The following is a 15501-nucleotide window of genomic DNA, read 5'->3' as shown; positions in this document are numbered from 1 at the left end:
TCAAGAATATATATACTTTGTGGGGTCTGCCACGCCTCCTTCTGCCTGTTACATTTTTCAGCTCCCGCAAACCTAATATACTTCTGTACATTTCATGTACAGAGTATAAAAATTAAATTACCTAAGAAAAGTTAAATTAATTAAGAAAATATTTTTAATACATATATAGAAGACATGTAAAAGTTATGCATCAGAACAACATTATAAGTGTGTATGTATGTACGAGTACTATACAGCTATGAATATGTAAGCAAAGGTAAAAAATAAATGTATTAGATGAATAAACAATTGATCGGTGGTAATGTATGCAGCGAACGAATACGAATACTCGAACAAAGGTACATAAGCACTTGATGTTTGCATTAGTTTAGCTCGCAGACAAATTATGATAAACTACCATTTAAATGCTGTCATATGTCGACTTGCTGTCTGTCGCTTGTGTTTTCTGCTGCTGCCGTTCCTGTTGTCTGTGTTTTCTTTTTTGTCGAACGAGGCTACCAGGTGCTGTCAGCTGCCGCCGTCGTTGGAATCGGGCAGGTGGTGGCCACCACGCTTTATTTATTGACTCGCCTGATCAACTTGACTGATTATTCGCATGCATGCATGGGGTCGCGGTCGCGGTCGCCCAGATAGAGCGACAGAAAATACAGTCTTAACAACAACAAGCGAAGTATAGTAGAAGTATCAACATTTGGGAAACAATTGTAAGCTGGTTGCATGGTTAATTAGGTGCATGTTTGAAATCGGGTGAGAAAATGAAATCGTATGCTACACTACTGAAAAGATGAAAAATGCGAGTAAGAGGAACTTTTGCAGCACACACTTGATTGATATGCACTCGAGACTGCGTCAACTGGTTGGTCAAGAAACTTGGTATAAGGAGGCGGGCCGATAAGAGTGAGACAAAATCGACGCGACATGAGAAACCATTCAATGTTGCACGTAGTAAATTCAGGAGGTAACTTAATTGATCACTTGTGGCTCTTCTTCCTGTTTGTGTTGCTGTTTCTTTTGCGTAGCTTTTGCCAGTTGGCTTATTTTTCCTATTGCCAGGTTTGGTCCCAGGCCGTTCCTCACAATCGCAGCTCACCGGCAAACGAAGGCACGCGCGGTTTGTTTTCACGGCCGTTTTGTTGTTGTTACCGCTCGTGTTATTTTAGCTGCTGAAGCGGAAATAACGGCCGAGGGAGCTCGAAAATATTTTCCAAGGTGAACACCAAAAAAGGACGAACAGTCATGCAGGGCGAACGGTTGGAGAGACATGCCTCGGATGCGAGTTCGAATTGAATGATTTAGAGACGCACAGTTGTCAAAGAGCACCGATGCGTGTGAGTGTCTCTGTGGGTGCTGGATGCCGTGTATTTGTGGATCGGTAGAGGTAAAGTGTTCAGTGTTCCACGCTTTTGAGCCGCCGATTGCCAAACCAACCTATTTATTTTAATATATATTGCTACAATAAGTGGAACTTAGAATCTCTTAATACATAGATATATTTACTTTAAGACAGGCAGCACCATTCGAATAGTTAATGTATGCACTCCACCTGCGGCAACATTACACACTACTACTAAAATGACTTTCCTTGATAGACAAAGCTTGTTATCAATGAACCCTAGAATTTGAACAACAGAATTCAACGAGTCCACTTTCATGTAGTGTGTAAAATATTAAAAATATATTATTTTTAATCCGTGCGTCATTCCTGTAGTGATATTCAAAAGTTCAAAGAATTCAAAAATTAAACTCTTGTCTAGATCGATTCGTCCGTCATGCTGATTAAGTTTAGAGATGCCTCCTTCCGCCTGTTACATACTGGTGCAGAGTACAAAAATGGGTAAAATTAAGATATTATATATAAATATACATATTTGGAATTGTGGATTGGATGAAATATAGCTGTGAAACTCTGTAGCGGGTGAAGGGGATTAAAAAACGAACAAAAAATATAACTTATATTGTATACTAAATTTTGTACATTTCTTAATTCCTGTTTATATTTTTATATCAATAGTGACAATCTATCTAAATCTAGATTTTAGACTATTTTAATCCTTCTCTCGATCGCGTTACAATATTTCATATTTATACTCTGTACATTAAGTAACTAGAAGAGTAAATTAGGTTTGCGGGACATATAAGTGATATATATTAGGTCTCGGAGACTGTAAGAGCTACGGCCACCAAATTTTTAGTCCAAGATACCTTATATGAGTACGCAGGAAATGGGTATTTCAGAATTATCGTCCCTCCCCCCCTCCTACACAATCAGTGATTTTCTGTAACTCCTGTAATTCTTGGAATTTTGCAAATACTTCCAGTTAGTAATTTTGAGTCCGTCGGCCAAGTTTTATTATGATAGGCCGACTTAACAGGAAGTTAGAGCCATATATGTAATCTCTTCTCAAGATCTGCCCGCAGCTGTTGTTGTTGCTGCTTTAGTTAAACTTTGTACTACACACATGCTCACACACACCAAAGCAGCGGCAAGAACAACAGCTGCGGGCAGCGCTTGAGCAGAGAGAACCTCTATATATGGCTATAACTTCCTGTTAAGTCGGTCTATCATAATGAAACTTAGCATACGGAGTCATAATCTAACCGCGGCAGGCAGAAGAAGGCGTGCTAGCCACCACAAAGTGCATATATTCTCGATCAGCATGACGAGACGAGTCGATCTATATCTGTCTGTTAGACCGTCTGATCACCTAGATCTCAGAGACTATTAGAGATAGAGACACCAAATTTTGCTCATAGAAAATCAAGCTCAAATACCTCCGGGTAGCAGTTATGAGCCGTACGCCAAGTTTCATTACACTGATAAAAAAAGCACGGAAATTTCAATATTTACACGTAGATTTAACTATTTTTACCATTGATTTTGCACCATCGTGTGTTTTAGTAAATATGAAGTGTGCACACTTCAATTTAAAAATTTAATATTAAAATATTACATTTAAAGAGTGACGATATTAAATCATATGTGATGATGTGGAGACGTGGGTTTGATTAACGCCAGTGTGCACACTTCAATTTAAAAATTTAATATTAAAATATTACATTTAAAGAGTGACGATATTAAATCATATGTGATGATGTGGAGACGTGGGTTTGATTAACGCCAAAGGTTTATTTTTTATAATTATTAAATATTTTTTCCATTTTTTTGTCTACGCTACTGTTTTTTTTTTAACTGTTTTCAATATGGACATTATCATAATGCTTATTTTATTTCTATATATATATTTTTATACACTGTACCCAAAGGGTAAAAGGCTATACTAGTTTTGTGCGAATGTATGTAACACACAGAAGGAGGCGTGGCAGACCCCACAAAGTATATATATTCTTGATCAGCATGACAAGCCAAGTCGATATAGCCATGTCCGTCTGTCCGCAAGAATCTCAGAAAGTATAAAAGCTAGAATAACCAAACTTGGTATACAGATTCTCCTGAGCCCGAGAAAGGACGAATTTGTTCATTTTCCCCATTTTCCCCACTCCCCCCTATTCGTGATTTTCTATAACTCCCGTAATTCTTGCAATTTTGACTAAAATTTGGTAGACACATCCAGTTAGTGATTATATATCCGTATACCGAGTTTCATTAGGATAGGGTAATTAGAAAGAAAGTTATAGACATATAACCAGGCCAATGCCCACATACATACATACAAGTATGTACAAGTACACCAACACGCATAGACACGATTCTGATGTAAATGTATGTATGCATGCATGGAATATTTTATATTTAAATTAGTTAATTAATTAAATTAATTAATTAATTAAATTTTATTTATTTATTTTTTTGTGGGGTGGTACAGGGTATTTAAGAGTTGAGCCTGCTCGACTGTAGCATTCCTTTCTTGTTTTCTATAGAACCACCATTTTTAGCAGAAAGTACTTTTAAAATTCGTTTGTTATTATGAAATTATTATCTTGATGTTTTTGTATGCCTTTTAGTATGTATGGAAATAGTTTGGATCAATATTAATATTAAAAGTGAGATGCAGCTGATATGCACACACTTCAAAAAACAAATAGTTAAAATGAAATAAAAAATTTTTTTTATAAATATATAAATAAAATATGCATTATGGAAATATTATTATTAAAAATAGTTTAAAAAACCAGTAGAGTAGACAAAAAAGTGGAAAAAATATTTTATAATTATAAAAAATAAACTTTTGGCGTGAATCAAACCCGTCTCCACATCATCACTTGTGATTTAATATCGTCACACTTTAACTCTAACATTTTAATATTAAATTTTAAATTGAAGTGTGCACACTTCATATTTACTAAAACACACTATGCTGCAAAATTGATGGAAAAAATAGTTAAATCTACGTGTAAATATTGAAATATCCGTGTTTTTTTTATCAGTGTTCAAAGTAGAAATGTCTTGATTTTAATTGAGAGTAGCTTGTTAATGGCGCACCATCACCATTCTTGCATATGCGGTACCTGCCCCTCACTCCATTTAGATTCAATAAAAATACATTTTGTTGTAACACACATTCTAATGGTATCTAAATGACATGGTTCATCAATTACGATAAAGCTGCTGTTTATGATATACATATGTATGTATGTACATAGTTCAGTGATTTTGGAGAGACTGATTAGTTTGTGATTTTGGCGCTGTAAAAAACGCAGAAATACAAATTTAAAAAAGTTAAATAAACCCTATAAATCTTCGGGTACAACGTTAAAAATCCGGTATTAGGAAAAGCCATAATACTCGTACAATTAGTATTAACTGCATTCATCATATTGGAGGAGCAAAAACGCTTCGGGATAATTACTGTAGTAGGAGTAGTTGTTTTGCCGCTGGCACGTTGTTTTGTTCCGACTCTTCATTCATTGCGAACGCAAAAGGCCAAATGATTCTTCATAAGAACCAGCGCAACGCATTTCTGCGGCGCCGACGTCGTGGAGCAGTTGCTGCCAACGCCAACAGCGGGTCGGAACGTCAGCGTCGATGTCTTGCAGCGTCGCGTCCGCCCATTGGACTGCTGCGGAAATTTATGTGAGAACTCGTATTGAAAAAGAGCAACATGGCTCGCTCACGACACACATAAAGCAAAATAATGGCACATTCGTCACACTTAACGCGGCCGCATGCATCTGTCGCACTCACACGCACGCTTCAGACTCGTGCGCTCTCTTTCGAAAATAGTCATCCATCTTGACGAGTGTACTCTCTGGCAGGCGGCCGAGCGAGCGACATTTGAAGGCGCACAAATGCTTTATGAGTAGCCGCTGCGGCTCCTCCCTCTTTTCGGCGCCCGACCCCGGGACTCGACCAATTGGCGGTTCAGCTTAGCCGTCGGCACTTCGTTGCAAGACGCACGTGGTGCGACTGCGACTTTTTCTGCTGCTGGTGATCTCAATCTCTATTTTGCAGTCCGCGTTGTGAAGTGTGTGAGAGAGAGCCAGAGAGCATTTCCAGTTCGGGGTGGTTCTCCGATTTAATTTGATGAGTGTGTTAGAGCCCGGATGCATGAGTGTGCGTAGTTTTTTGTATATGTTTTAGATTTTTACGCCATGATTGTTTTGCCGTCGGCGAACCAAAAATAAGACAGTTCACAACAGCAATAAACCATTTTCAGAGACCAGCATTCTGTGTCCTAAATACAAAAATGGTACAACTTTTAGTTGTTAAAGACTACAAGTAAGATATTGCTTAGACATCCAAAACGAAATCTTAATTGACCACATATAATATACTTTTTTAAAGTATTGAACCAAGGCGAAAAAAATCCAATTAAATATCTCTTTAATTATATTTCCTCAATTTGTTGGTACTTAAGGAAACGGTACTTCCAGTGTGTTAAGAAAAAAAAAACTGTATGCAGATATCGTTTTTTAACTGTGATCTAGTATTAAATAAATACATTTGAAATATATATATGTATATCCCAGGAGAGCATAGGCGTTCTAGATGTTCTTTAAAAATATCATTATAAATATATTGCAAACTATATCGGTATATCGTGCCAAGCCAGTAACAGTCCAAGCTCGACACCGTGCAAACAAAGACACAACTACCGTCGTACAGAGCTGCCGCAAAAATAAATTTCGCAACGAAAACACAAATTGCGCAGCGTCGCAAGCGACGTCGCAGCGACTTCTCAGCGACTTCTGCGCTGCCGAGGCAATAGCAGAGGCACTCACTCATGCGCTCAGAGTGAGTGAAAAGTGGATACTTTATGGCCGTGGCCCTGCGTAAGCTCTAACGTCACGTAACAGAAGTAAGCGTTTCCAACGCTGTCGGAGAGAGTAAACGAGCGACCTGAGTTTTGGGGCAAAGCGTCGTCGCTGCGGCTGCTATTGCTGCCGCTGACGCTGCTGCTACTACAGCGAGAGTCCCTTATAAGATTATTTATATACTGGCTTTGCGCTGATGGCGTCGACGCCAGCTGAAACTGCGAAGCCGGCGCACTTCTGGATTAATAAGGAGTTCTCGCTTGGATTTTCACATGTATATGCTTTGAATTGAATGCTTTATGGGTTTAGTTTGATAGAAGTCGTAAAGAAATCAACATCACACAACACAGAGCACTCGTGTATCCGTGTATCTGCACACGTTGTCGTTTCGAGCGTTGTAGTCGTCGTAGCCGCGGAAGTTGTTGCTGTTGTTGGTGTTGTTGTTGTTTGTTAATGTTGTTGCTGTAGTCGCGGGCGTATCTGGCACATCAGCCGCATCCATATATCGTCGAGGCAGCTGGCAGAGGCAGCAGCAGCAGTGCCCGAGTGCCGTCCTCGGTGTGCTTGTCCAACTAACCGCGCACAGCGTTGCTCACAGTCGTTCGTCGTGGTCGTCGCCATCGTGGCCAATTGACAGCTCATAAAAACCGTAAAAATAATCATAACAATAATCGTAAAAAATTAGAACCGCAAGCGGAATTCAGTCGCACGTTGGCCACTGCTCGGCAAAGTATCCTTACTCCATACAAAATGAGAATGATAAACGAATAGAAAATCGCGTAAGACTTTTAAGAAGACAGGCATACGAACAGACCGTTTTATGGTTCTGGCCATGGCCGTGAGTTGACGATTGAGTTGATTTTAAGTCGAGTTCGAGGTCGAAAAGTCGGTGTGGTGTGAGTTTTATGTTTATGTGAACGATTGGGCCCATAAACGGGCTAAGCAGCGTCTGGCAGGTGTCTGCCACTTGGCCATTTCAGCAAATGCAATTTAGTGTGCAATAAACATTTGTATACATACCATTGGTTGATAATATCCAATAAGAGACTCTAGTGCGACGCGAGGGCGAGTGCGAGTGTAGAAGCATCTACGAGTACTTAAAGCCATTCGGTAATATCTGGCATTAACTAAGGATCCTAGTGCTTTCGTTATGCATACTAGCACATACACACACATACATAAATATATACAAATAAGTAAACCACAACAATAATAATACTGTAGTTTATAGTTGAGGAGCTCAACATTTCTAGTCCCAAAGCAAGCAATATTTACACACAGTACCAACTACTTATCCTTAAAATTAAAGTAACTTAAAATATAACTCAAAACGAAGCTCCAACAATCGCGGGAAATTGACTCTCTACATCAAATGCTAAAACCTGGCGGAGTAGACAGCCACAATAAAACGAAAAAGTTTCCTACGCCAGGCTAAACTTTCGAGCGCACGTGCAACACAGCAAGTTGAATATTTAAGCTTTCGAGGATTTCAAAGTGCGACGAGGCCAACTTTCTGTTCTGCGGATTAAACGGTAAGTGAGCGAGCGCGCCATTTCAATTGCTATTTTTCATCCTCGGCAACGAGCTCAACACTTCATAACTCACGATTGTGGGACGACGGGCCATCAGTCAAAATGCCAAAGCGGCCAACAGTATTCCAACTGTTGACAGGCTTATTAGCCATTTGCATACATTTCAGAGCTGCTGCCTATTTCGGCTGCTTGCAGCTCTTGTAACAAATGCAGCTGCAGTGCCAGGGGCAGGGGCAGTGGCAGTGGCAGCGACTGAGTCTGAGGCTGGAGCTGGAACTGAGGCTCGGCCCGAGTAATGGCCGCTTTGAACTTGGAATTCGTTTTGAATTATTGCATATATCCTGGCAACATAGTTTCACTTCCGCCAACTGTGGGCGGTATGTGGGCGGCCATTTGCATGCAACCATTTGCTATTTTGCTATTTTCAGTGTGTGTGTGAGTGCCAACTCGCACTCACAAGCGCACTCACACTCATATACACGTAGAGAAGCGGCGAGAGTGCCTGCATAGAAAATTTATGCGGCCATTGCTGTGCGCATTGTCCTTCTTGTTGTTGTTGCTGGTGCCACTGCTGTTGTCCTAGTTGTCTAGCCGTACATTTGTCGCACCCTCCGCCACGTCCGCTCTCTCGCTATGTCTGCTCTATCGCTCATTGCATTTTCGCTTCATTCTCAACCGTGCCGTAAAATTTATTTCATTTACATTTTACAATCGTTTCTTTTTGTTGCTGTTGCTGTTTTGCTTGTGTTGAGCTGTTCAATAAGTTTTAATGAACTGTTCAATGCAGCGTTATTTATTCTTAACACACTTAATAATGCGTACATACCATAGTATTCATAGACAACAGCCTGTTCTCATTGCTCAAAATTTGTGTGATTTTTTGACCGATACTGCAATCCAATTTACCCATCGTATGAAATTATTTTCCCATAACTTAGCCATGAAATCAGTTGGAAATGTTTCACAGCTTACAAAATCATAAGCATTGCTGATTTATGGCAGCAGCTTTGATTAACTTTGTTTATGTTTTCCGATAACCATATATACATACATACATATATGTATATATTGACACTTTTCTACGATGATGCTGTTTTGTTTTATATTTCGTTTTAATATTTCATTATCTATATTTGGAAAGGCCTTAAATATGCGTGTGAGTTGCGCATTGGCATTCGGATACTCTATCAATCCCATTTGTTGAAGTACACGTAGCTTCATTTCTCAATACTAAAAAAAAAGTTTGATCGAGATACTTACATTCTTTGTTAATTGCACATCCCCAAAATATGGAGACTGCTTTATAATTTTTTAATTTTTTTGTTTGGATCAAGTATAAATGCGCCAATAAACGAACAGTAAAAACAATCATAATGGACTCCTTCTTATAGAACACCTTCTTCTGAAGTAGTAAGCTTCGTAACTTTGAGTCCAGTCTGACATCAACATTACTCTAGCGAGAAAACTCCGGTTTTTAAGTATAAATTTACGCTGAATAAAGCAGAAAATAATGATTAAATAAATAAAATCTTACTCATATTCACACTACGAGGGTATAGCAGCTATAGATTTATAATATGCCATAACAACCAGACGACAACTGTTTTGTAAAAACATTAATCAATGCCAACATGCTTGCCGCAACCTTAAATGACACGAAAACGATTTTAAACGAACTCAGCACAAAACACTCAAATTCCCAAAGTCTACCGAAAATATTTGAAGAAATAATAAATAAAACTTGTTTTGTTAAGCATATGCGAGACATTCGTAATTAAAACCTTATCGTATTCCTAAGCCAACCTGCTAAATGTCAATACTGCACGACTAATTAATCATATGCAGAAAATAGGGATTTCACATTCATATTAAAATTAAATCAAATGAGTTTCTTTCCATTGGTGCACAAAGCTGAAATCAAAACGAACTCTTCAAAATAACTCAAAAAATGAATGCTACAAGTATTGCGAAACCCGAAGGAGACTCTGTGCGTTGAATTTTTACAGAAACTCTCAAGTAAATCGAATGAACGTTTAATGTACATTAAAGTTAGTTTAAAAAGTAGTTCTGGATCGTGCATTTAGAAAATAAAATCTAAAAAAATAAAACAAAGGGGAAACTACTATTGCAACTTAAATCTAAACAAGCTTAATGTTTAAAGTTGGGCACGTCCTACTTCTGTACACCATGTATCGGCTTAATTAGGCCCTTTAATTTAAAACTAAACATCCCTGCATGCCGCTGCAGATCTTCAACTAAAATGAAATTCGTGAGGCATTGTAGAACACTTAGAAATGCCAAGTTTGGCTGTGATATCGTAAAACATATAAGGCGTTTGGCTATAAAGAGGGATCCATTCACCTTTTCTTTCTACCTTTAACATCCATATGATATAGTGCACGGACTGATGAGACTTAAGATCACCTTGAACCAAATTTGATTCAGAAATCTTTGTACCGATCCAAAGTTATATTTTGTTTGTAAGGAGCTTGCTCTGCATATGGGTTGCTGAAGCTTACGCGTCAACATTGGTGTCCCGAGCGTGCCCCGGCATGAACAACTGGCAAATAAATAAACCATTTAACTCTTTGGCAGTTACTTAGGTATACTAAATGTTACTCCAAGGACCCCAAGAATCAACAACTTTCGAAACCGGTTTTGTGTACCCTATGCTAGATAAAAAATGTATATATGAATTAGCACGAGTTGATATATAATTTATTTGATATATAACAGCAGAACTCAAGGCTGGATCTACTACTTTCACTATATAAATGATATTGGATGAAATGAATAAAAATTAAGCAAAGATAAACGGAAGAGTCATCGGTAATTTTCAGGAATGGAACAGAATGGACAGACTGAAATAGTGACACGTGAAGTAGTTCCAAAAAGATCTAAGGTTTCTGTCGCCATCGCTTTAGAACAAAAGAAAATAAAAAATCGTAAGCTATTTATGGTTGGAATTACGAATCGAAGATATTTTATGGAAGAATTCGGCACTATTGATCATGTAAATTCTTCTCTTTTAAAGTTATTGAACTGCGCTTTGCGCCGAGGCTATTATACACATCTGCCATCGAAATGTTTGACCCAATTAGATGCCAATATTATAGAGCCTTTACAGAGAGGATATGCTTTTAAAATAGTAGGTGTATGCAAAATTTGGGTTTATAATAATTTGGAGTTTTTGTCGTTTTGAAATAAAAATTGGGGGGAATTTTGTTTTTGTTGTAATTGTAACTAATTAAGTTAACGGAGGCATCTATTTAAGTACTAGCCGCCAGGGGAAAAATACACATACTCGTATATAAATATATATTATTAATCAGAATGCAGATATAAATCGGAAATTCGTCTATATGAGCACTGATTTATGGAATTGCCGATAATTGATATATCGTCCAAACGAAGGAGGATAAGAAAAATAGACTTCAATTCATTCAAAGCCTGGCCGGCCTCAGTTTGAAATATCTTCTTGATTGATCTTGACTGTGCGTAGTTCAAAGAAGGGTCGCACTTATTTGTCAGAGCTACATATTGAGTTTAGTTACGTTTAATCGAATTCACACAAAAATATTAGTAAAATCTGTATGTGTTCGAAGTACATCACACAACAGTGGTAGTCGCGCCTACATACGATATATGGAATTGCATCTATATTTTTAACACTCTAGAAAATCCAAACACCGTCCCCATTCCAACCAACAGAAATGCCTGCAAAACAGTTGTTGATGCTTCTTTGGTGTGCTTTTTAATTTCGTGTACGATTTTGATGTCGCTGCAGTGAAGAAGGACGAAAGAGCCAAGTTGGTTGGGCGCTGATTTTGGGTGGCACTTTGCCGGGGATTCAGCTTGCTAGACGGCCTCGGCTCAGTTGCTGGGAGTGCTTGGAGCCGCAGTCTGAGTTGGGCCGCAGCCGCTACGAGGAGTCAGCGTCAGTGACTTTTGCTCAGTTTTTTGCCTGCTGTGGAGCCTCGTTGCTACCGCCCAGCGGGGTGCGCTCGCAGTGACATTGCACAGAGCGGGTGACAATGATTTATGGCAAGGAGATACGCGACAACAAACGCAAAAATCGGCAAAAGTAAAAAACCATAGACTGCGGCGATTTCGCTGCACGAGAAACAGGGAGGAAGAGAGGCAGGATTCCTAAAATGAAAACCCAAATTGCACAGCGAACCAAAGAAAAAAGTAAACAAACAAGCAGAAAGTAAATACGAGATATAAGTCAGTTAGCCCCGGCTGTCGCGGGCTGATGAAAATCTAAGCCAAATGCAGTTGTAGCGCTCAGATTTGGTCAGCACGGCATGTTGAGTCCTAATTACAGTATGAGGGCTCTTTTTTTATGCTCGAAGTGCCCTTGAAAACCCAACAACAACACTACGAGTAAAAGTGAAACCTGCTTTTTTTGCACTTGCATTTTCCACTTCCACTTTCAGGTACCTCTGCATATGTCATTGGGCAATGCAGATTTTCCAAAAACTCATCACGATTGGAAAATCACCTGCACGGCACTGCCTTCTCCTAGTCCACCAGCCAGGCAGACCTCGAAGCCGCTTGGTGTTAACTCTAAGTCGGCGCAGTCGGTTATGCAATCATCATTTTCTACGGCTATAAAAATTAATATGCGTCCTTCGCAGTGGCAATTTAGCGCGTATCTGGGCGAACGCATCTCCGGCATTTGACTTTGAACCCACTGAGCGACTCGGCAGCCGAGACACTGAGCACTGTCCGTCCACACCGGACATGACTTTTGGTTTGACTTTGCTGCCATTGTGTTGTTGCTCCGGACCGCTGGCTCGCTTGAAGGTTACCTGTTTTTACAGTTGGCCACGCTGCTTCTTTTTAAGGTTTTCAACTTTTGCGTTCTTTTCAAATCGGAATAGGTCTGAAATTATTATTTATGAGTTCGCATTGTTGTCGCCGAATTGAAAGTGATCTGAATCGCCTTGCAGCGCATCGGCTGCAGTCGGCCTCGACTTGCAGTTGTGTGCCTCACTCCTAGTGGCAGTCGTGGGCTGCACCTTGATTTTAACTTTCGACTGAAAACGACCGATCGTTAGAAGTCAAATCGTTTTGCTACACTACCCATGCGAGTCTCTATGCTATTTGCTATCACTCAAAAGTTTCTTTACTTAGAGTAAAGAATAATACAATGCCAACGACACTGAATTAAAGTAACGATGCAGTGGCTGTTTTTATAGACACACATTTTTCAATAGACATTTTAATAATTACCTCCCAAAAGTGCTCTACTTACGGGTACTCGTACAGTCGAAATAACCCAACACTGATATATGTAAGGGTAATGGGTTCATACATGATCAGCATGATAGGAGAATCGAAGGCGCGATATCTGCAATACCATATGCTTATGTAAATTATTTCATTTGCATACACCCAAAAGCGCAAGTGTGTGCGTGTGTATGTGTCTGTGTGCAGTACGCTCCTGAATCATAACGGCTACATGCAGAGCATGGACCGAGACTTTATTTATGGCTATAACTTCCATAAAAATTGTGCTATTAAGATAAAGCATGGGTAAATACGACTTAATAAGATGTGATTGCAATCAAGTTTGATGACTCTAGCTGTTACACTTTCGGATATGCATGCATACAGACAGACAGACGGACAGACCGACGAACATATCGTTTTCCGTGCGGGAACAGGGTATACAGATTAGATGACGAGCTTATAGAGTTCCCGGCCCTGGACCATCGAGGTAGAAGTTGTTTGCTTTAAGGTACGAGGAGGCTTGAAGCTTTATGCTGGTTAAGTCAAAAGAACCATTTACTATGTGTGTATATATTTTATAATTAACCAATACAACTCTACTGAGACTAAATACGTTAAGTGTACCTCCTCTACGAGCACCATTTGCAACACACACTGATGTAGTCAATGGAAAACTCCGCTCCGCACAGTTCGCTTCTGATATGAAGGTATATCTTTGCCTGTGCACGTTTTGAGAGAACAGCTGAGAATCGTATGTGCTCGTGTGAGGATGTGTGCTCGCATCCTCGCAGTGGCAGTGGCAGTTGCAGTCGCATCATAAATCACATTCGCTTCTAATATTTTCACAAACACATCACAATGAAGAAAATTTTGTGATTTATTTGTGTAAAGAAGTCAATAACTCATAAAAAATCGACATAAATCTCTGGGAACCATGCAGTAGACACAGCTAGATCCAAAAACTGTGACCAAGGACTGCAATTGTCTCAGTGCTGCTTTTCTAGGGCAGCGGACGGCGGACGGTAGACAAAGGGAGACAAAGGCGGACAAAGCCGGAGAGGAACTAGAAGCGCGTGTCCGGCAACATATGTTGCGTAACATTTGCATATAAGAGCGCAGTTGAAAGCAGTTGGCGGTCGCGGCTGCTACGAACTGCGTGTCAATCCCAAAGAGCCTGTCAAGGATATGCAAACAATTACAGATGCATGTGCGTATTTTTATGATTTTGAAAAATTACGTATGTAGAATTTTCTTTTTTACGCAATTAGCAACGCTCTGAATTTGTAAAATATTTAGAATATTTACTTGAAAATATGACTCTAAAATTGTAGCTGCGGGCTGAGGGCTGCGTGCTGTGTGAGTTCGGGGCTAGCCAACGCGCTACGGATGCAAGACCTTATTGTCTCAGGGAAACAACAGCAACAACAATAGAAACACGCCACATATATGCATAAGCTCAGCAAAAACGAAAAAGAAAATCAAAAACGAAAAATGTAGTCAAGAGATGTTGGCACAAGCAAAAACACAAAGCCAAAAACTTGCATCTAAGGCGGCAAATTTAAAACGCAGACCAGGCCGCTTGCGACGTGTTTAATGTGGCTGAGTTGTTTCTGCTTTTTGCTGCTTTATTGTTGGCATCTACGTACGAGTAGGTATGTATGTACGAGTGTCTAACTAATCATGTGCAGCTCTTTGCGCAAGTGTGTGTGCTTCAAACTCGAAATAACATGAACAAATTTCGTTTCGTTGCTGCTAAAAACAAATAAAAATTAAGCAGTGACCGCGGCCGCGGCCGCATCTACAACTACCATTACGACTCGACAAAACACTCGAAAATGGCGCAAAAACAACATCAACAAAATGCTGCGAGAAAAAAGCAACGGAAACAATGTCACACATGTCAGAGTTTTCGCAAAATGACACAAATGCGACCCGGATTGCTCAGTGACCGGCCGTCCTTGGAAGCCGTCGAAGAGGGCAGTCTCAGTCCCAGTCTCAGTCGCAGTGTCAGTCCCACAGTCTGCCTCTACCTTTGTGTCGGCGTCGGCCCCAAACACGAACCAACTGACAAACTTGCGGGCATTTCGTGGAAGTTTCACAATTAAAAGGGCAACAAAGCCTTAGAAAAGAGTCAACTTCAACCGGAAAGATTATGAGAAATCGTGCCAGCATGCTTGCGCTCTGATTTTTAGCGAAACGCAATCGAAATGCCAACTTTCAGTTGCAAGGGAAGCTTTGATATGGATTTGAAGTCAGTTTTTAATCCAATTTCTTCGGCATTGAATGCTATTTATACTGAGAACATATTGGTTGCCATCATAACCTCAAGGTTCTTAGGAAACTAAGGATGGCCTCATATATATTTCTTTCTATAGGAGTTTAACTTAAAAGGGCCTCCTGGCAGGCGTTACTTTTGTAAGACCGACAGTTAAATACCCTATATCCATAGAAACTTCCGCCATTGTGTTGAATGTGCTCATAGAAGAAGCAACAATAAGGAGAAAAGCGAATTCGATGC

The 15501-nt window shown here is 39.8% G+C and overlaps 1 protein-coding gene across 3 annotated transcripts in view; it reads left to right on the top strand.

The window, feature by feature from the left end:
* The first annotated feature begins 6736 nt into the window (after window positions 1–6736).
* LOC115629444 (homeotic protein antennapedia) overlaps window positions 6737–15501 on the top strand; it is a 139120-nt gene continuing 130355 nt past the window's right edge. For all 3 annotated transcript variants that reach the window (XM_030525898.1, XM_030525899.1, XM_030525897.1), the window contains exon 1: window positions 6737–7745. The gene's annotated coding sequence lies outside the window, so the exon portion shown is untranslated. The remainder of the gene's footprint in view (window positions 7746–15501) is intronic.

The sequence above is a fragment of the Scaptodrosophila lebanonensis genome, unplaced genomic scaffold, assembly GCF_003285725.1.
Source record: "Scaptodrosophila lebanonensis strain 11010-0011.00,11010-0021.00 unplaced genomic scaffold, SlebRS2 tig00000150-arrow-arrow-pilon, whole genome shotgun sequence".
NCBI lineage: Eukaryota > Metazoa > Arthropoda > Insecta > Diptera > Drosophilidae > Scaptodrosophila > Scaptodrosophila lebanonensis.
This window is presented reverse-complemented; position numbering and strand designations above follow the sequence as displayed.